Here is a 6,476-nt window from a genome sequence, read left to right on the forward strand (position 1 = left end):
AGGAAGAGAGGGAAAGTGGGCAGAAAAAGAAACAGTAATTTCCCCTCATTCATTTAGTGGATATTTTTTTTAAACACAACATTTTGTTTTTCTTGCTTCTTTTCTGTTTGCTTTTTTTTTTTTTTTCTTTAACTTGTGGCATAAAGCTTAACAGCAATCTGTGCAACGTGCTCTGCCTTTCTGTGTCATCTTTGATTTTGCTTGGAATTTAATCTTCTTCCATATTGATAAATGGACGCAGAAGGAGATGTTGTGAAGAGCTATGCAGTGTAGCAGTGCTAGAGGAAAGGCATAGCACATCTATATTAGCTATTTAACGTGTGGCTGAGCAGCATGGCATGGGGCTTCAGAAATTCTCAAATGCAATGTGCCAGACTGAGATATACAAATTGGAAAGGAAGAGACTTTGTTAGGTCAGAAATGGACCACAGAATATGTATTTAGAATAGACGACCTTCAAGTTGTGAATGTGGATTTTAGAGATAGCACTTGTTTGGTTTTGTAGGTTGGAGCAGGGAATCCGTAGGAACTGTTCGTGAATCTGAAGCCTGCTTATATGAACATGAAATAAATTAATTCCACTTGTCTTAACCCAAATATCTGGAATAAGAACGTCAATCCTGCTGTGATCACTGAATTCAGAGGTCTAAATGTGCTGTCTCCGAAGGCCTTAAATATATTTGTGGGGTACTTCCCTGCAGCAGATTCTGTAGGACAGTGGTAGAGATGTACCAGATGCTTCTGAGGAGGAAGGGGAGGGTGCCTTGGGGTGAGGCTGAGAGTACGGCTGCTCTATGCTGTGGCATGGCCATAACTGATAGTCTGCTGCAGTTCTGAATGACAAACCTGCAAGGCTAAGCTGTGATGGGGCCCTGGAGCAGCCCAGGACTCGCAGGATCTAATAATGGCTTAAATCCACTGTCCACCCACTCCTTCTGTCTACTGGAGTGAAAATTCACTGCTGTTTTCTAAGAATACCATAGGGTTTTGTGGCAAAGAAGATTTCTCGTGGATAGAGAAGAAAGCAAAATTATTCAGCATATGTTCAGTAAATTCTGAAAGCCTGATCCCTGCCTGATTCAACCTCTGGTTCAATCTCATCTCTGGAGCCACCAGTCTAGCTCAGTCCTGTGTTGTATTGCAGCCTCAGCTGTGCTGTGCCATTCCTAGGAGATATTTCACCTAGTTTCCTCCTGGAGAAACTTCCAGTGCTTATTCCAGAATCTGTTGAGACTGGCTCTGCTACTTCTGCTGTTACTAAGCTGGAAAAAAAAAAATCCTCTCCTGGAAAGTTTTTTGTGATATTTTGTCTATGATATGTTTGTTTCAGTGTTACTTTTGTTCAAAGGGGAGGTAGTCCAGTAGGGTGGTCTTTAGTATGAGTTTAATAACATCAGCAGAAAAGGTTTTCATATTGAGACGTCTAATTTCTCATTCTGGATCATCACTCAATACATTGTGGGAATATATGTCAAGCAGCCACTAAAGCTGACTCACAATTCCAACCTGTTGTGCAATTTTATTAAACATGATTGATGCAGATACTTTCACAGGGGATCTGGATCCTGCCTGGGATTTCTAGGCAATGAAAGAGGAGTGATCTGAAGCTGCAAGCTGATTGCCTTTGAGAATGGCATTGCAATTTCTCATAACTTTGACAGGACTGAAATGAAGAGCAGGGGAACACATTCTCCGAGGTTGCCTTGCGGTGGAGATGTGCCTTTTTGCCCTATGAAACGTCTCCTTGGGTGGACGCTGACTCAAGTGAGATCTTCCAGCAGCACATTTTACCTGCTGGTCTATTCGTTCCTATGCTGCACACAAGAGCAGGTTGGTGACATGATAAACTTCTGTTTGCATCTTTTGAAACAACTGCCATCTTTTTCATTGTGAAATTATAGAAATATTGAAAAATTAGAGACCCATGCTTTGAAGAAGACATGGGATGCTGTAGCCCTGTATCATTCATTCCAGAGTACCTACTCTATTTTTCATTCTCCGTGGCTCATTCCCTCTTGCTCATACAAAGCCACTTACTCCTCAGTTTCTCAACCTGTGGGTCCCCCTCCCCTCTGAAGTGATCTTTGCATTAAGGGCTAGCAAAGTGCTTATTGTGAGAACATGTGGAATGTGTGAGCACTCCTTCATTACCTAATCTGGTTAAAGCCCTTCAGTCCGAAAGAAACACCGCTTAACAAGGAAGGTAATAAATTAAACACTGAGATACACAAATCTAGCAGCAGGTGATAAGGGAGAAAATGACAAAGAGCAGACCCCTTCAGCCCATGACCGATTGGCTGTTACCAACCGGCCCTGGGGTGGCGAAGGGATGGTGGAAGCACTGTTAGTGGTGGCAGCCTGAGCTTTGTGACTGCTGAGAAATGGGGAATAAGCATGGGGAGATATCTGAGGGAGGCTTGTGGGGCTGTGCAAAGCTTACTGCGGGTTATCAGGAGGAGCTTATTTAGAGAAAAGGCCAGAGGTGGAAAAAAGGGGTAGCAGTGGTCAGGGGGATTGGGTGAACTAGGGAGGAACAAGCAGGGGAAAACAGAGAAGAGGTGGGTATTGAAGGGCCAGCCTGATATAAGCAAGCTGCCAGTCAATATGCTTTATCTGACTAAGCCCTCTGCTTGATCACTGCAGTCTATACCATCTTCTTATTAAATTCTTTACTTAACTTTTTTTTTTTCTGTGTAATTTTACTCACTGTCCTGTGTACAAGTGCTGCAATGCCTAAATGCTAGCAGCTGAAAAAGGGACCTATACATATGAGTCCCATATGCCAAACAGTGGTAGGAACTGGGGAACAGGGTGTATGTTTATGTGAATATTTAGTCTGGGTCCTGAGACCCAGAGTCACCAGGAATCCCAGCTCAGCAAGGAGACATTCTGGCCCTGGAGCTTGCAGGATTCAGCAGCCAGCTCTGAGCATAAACTATCAAAGTACATTTTTTGATACTGTTTCAAATCAGGACAGGACTGAATTGTTTATCTGTGCATGTGAGCATGAAAAGCAAATCCATAGCTAGGAAAGTTGTGGTGCTCAGTGAGTGAGTTTGTGCATGGTCAGGGCTAGGAAAAACATTGCTACGTGTCATGAGAAAGCGAATGCAGTTGACTGTAATAGAGAATGAGAGGTTGAAAAATTGCTTGGGATATGAATAGGAATAGAAGCTGGAAGGCAACGTAGACACATACCTATAAGGGCTAAATGCCAAATTTCCAGTAGAAATGGGAAACAGAAAGAAAAGTACAATATTGCTTCGTTGCATCAGAAAATGGCTGGGACGGGGGATAGATAGTTCTATATATTTAAGAGAGGTGCTGAGAGAAGAGATCACAAAATCAGAAGAGACTGATCTCTTGTTTATGCCAATAGCCAGTATGCAGCTTCTGTGTTTCAGCATGAGGATGGCGATAAAATGAAGTCCTTGCCAGTGTGGTTTATAAGTAGCAATAAATCAGTCAGGCTAATACTGCAGATTAAAAATGCTGAAGATCATGTGGGCTGAAGATATAAATGATACGTTTTTACTGTCACAGTGACCTACATAAACCTACATCACCGTGGCCCTAATAACAAATTCATTCTGTGCACAGAGGAGCTCTCTGACAAAGCTCTGTTTGCTGAGGGCTTGTGCTCAGCCTCACTGAAGAGCAGTTTGCTGTGTCCTCAGCAGATCCCTCTCTTTGTGGAGATCTGAAGTATTTACCTATCAACCAAAAAAACGCTCAGAACTGAACTAGGGGTTAAAGTGCTGCTGAGGAGCAGATGTGTGAATGGCCAGTGAGGGTGCCTCCCTGCTGGAAGCTGTGATGATTCTGAGGTATTGCAATTTCCATTCCCTGGCTGACAAGATCAGGAGGGGTGAGCTCTCAGTTGGAAGATAAAGCCTGTAAGCTGTAGGGATTTTAATGAAATGAAATTTCTGACAAGGCCTCCTACTCTTTCCAAGTCTGAGAAGCTGCAAATTAGCAGGGGCCTTCCTTTCCTCATCCTTCACCCTGTCTAAACAATGATTTTAAACAGCGGTCAGGAGGAAAGGGAAGCTTATCCCAAAATCTTTACTGGCCAAGTGCAGATTGCATGGCTCCCCTTTGCAGCAGGGTGAAAGAGGGCTGCTCTGATGAGTCTGGAAGATAACTGAATACATTTATGTACAGAAGAAGCATCCACAGTGGGGAGAAGGCCATTTGGCTATGTCAGAGAGCATTGCCATGAAGAAAGAGATATTAAAATAGCTTTAGGAAATATGCAAACACATTTTGTGATGGAATAAAACCAAAAATTTGTTAGTGTCTGGAGGATTCCCCCTTTAAGGGTTTCCCTATTGCTCTGCAGTTTCCTGTGTTTCTGGCATATGCTAACTAAACCCTTACTACAGTCACAAACACAACCACTGCTTATGCATCATATGTACACTGTATACATACATGTGCACAGTCACTGTCCTGCCAGGCCATTGGACATATTGAGGTATGATAGAAACCAATGTTCTTTTAGTTGAGGGAAGTAGCAAAAAAACAGCTTTTTTGGGGGTGGGAGGTGATAGGGCTTCAGTTCAGTGTAATTTCTTGGGAATTTATTTTCTATTTATTTGATAATTTGTTCTTCAAAATCATCTGTCTCTCTCCACAGTGTGGTTGTTCTAAAAGCATTAAAAATGTCTTTCTAGCCACAGCATTCATCTGTGTAGCCCAAGGATTCTTTCTGACTCTGGCCATATCAGATGCTGCTTTAGGGCAGAATAAGAGGCTGGCCACTTCTTGCAGACATTTCCCCTTGTATCATTTTCAGTATCCGTATTTGATTTTTTGGAGTATTAGAGAGTTCTTTTTTTTCCTTGTCCTTTTTGTTGCTACTCATGGTCTCCTTTTCTATGAATTTATCTAGACCCATTTGAAGCTGCTGCTATTATCTCCCTCCATAGTCTCCTGTCACAGTAAGTTACAGAATTGTAAAAAAAGTACCCACTTTAATCTGTTTTAAACTAATCTCCTAGATATTGCTTTCATGATTTTATAATCCACAATCGTTTTTCTTCTCTGTGTTTTCCTCTCCATTACAAAGAGCCCAGTATTTCTAGTTCTCCCATCAGGCAGCTGTTGGGTCATTTTCCTTACTTTTCTCTGTACCTGCTTTAACTCTTCTGCACCCTTCCTTAGCTGCAGAGGGCAAATAATAAGCTGTCCTCTAGTGAGGTTAATCCAAATTTAGAAATGTCAGCAAAACAATGCCCTCTGACTCATTCTTGGAAACCTTTTCTTATATATCTTTTTTTTTTCCTTCTTTTTTTGTCATGCTGCTGTTAGTTCTGTATCCAGCATGCTGTAGGCATTGTTTTGATTATTTTTTTCCTAGCTGCATTGCCTTACATTTATCTGAAGTCTATCTGTCATATATTTGCCCATTTAGTTGTGTGTGGTCTTTCTGGAGTTCTTCATCAGCATAGCATTTGGCTGTCTGGAGGAGTTTCATACAGTCTGTAAATCTGGAAATCTTACTGTGGGTTTCCTTCACCAGTTCTCTGATGAGTGTGTTGGATGGAACTGGTTCCAGCATTTTTTCCTGAAAAGTGAAAAACCACATTAAGCCTATCCTCCATTTCCTATCCTTTAGCCAGGTTTAAGAGAAACCTTTTTCCAACTCTGTGGCAACCTAAGTTCCTTTAAAAACACTCTTCCAGCATGATTTTGGCATGTCTCCACTTTCTGTATTGTTTTGATTGTAAAACACTCCAAATCTTGGCATCCAGCTCAAGCTTCGACTTGACATGGGTTGAACAGTTGCCTTCACACTGGGTTTGGGGTCAGGTCTTCTCACAGTGGATTCCATTTTTCTTTCTTAAAAAATCAATGAGGATATGTTCCTTTGGACCAAACCTAGTGATAATTAGGCTCAGAGAGTGCCAGACCTTAGTTTCCTGGCTGGGTCTCCACTTCCAGCACCTCCATATGGAGAGATTCAGAGGAGACTGGTGCCAGAAATGAAACCATTGCTCCCACTGCAGCTCCTGTCCCCACCTCTCCTTCTTCCACCCCACACATGCACAGTTCAGCTCATGGTGCTGGAAGAGCCAGGATGCTCTTTTCCCCTTTTTATTTTTTCCTTCCCATTTCTCCCCCTTCATAATTCTCTGCCCATCTTCTCCCTAGTGATACTTGGACTGGTGCAGAGGCTCGTCACTTCTCACCCTCAGCACACAGTGCTCAAGGTTGTTCTTCCATGTCCTCACTCCTTTACAACAGTGTACAATCATTAATTTGCCAAATAAGATAAGGTCAGACAAGGCAATGAAGGAAGAATTATATTTTTTCCCTGCCAGTTTCTGAGTTGATTTGAAATAGTTATGTTTTCACATGTGTTTGTCATTTCAATTGTGTTATACCTTTATCCTAAGAGGTTCATAATGTTCTTTTCATGCAGATATCCTCCCAGAGGAGGATGCAACAACAAAACAATTCTGAAAAGTCAC

The sequence above is a fragment of the Phasianus colchicus genome, chromosome 2, assembly GCF_987193195.1.
Source record: "Phasianus colchicus chromosome 2, bPhaCol1.hap1.1, whole genome shotgun sequence".
In the NCBI taxonomy this organism is placed as follows: domain Eukaryota; kingdom Metazoa; phylum Chordata; class Aves; order Galliformes; family Phasianidae; genus Phasianus; species Phasianus colchicus.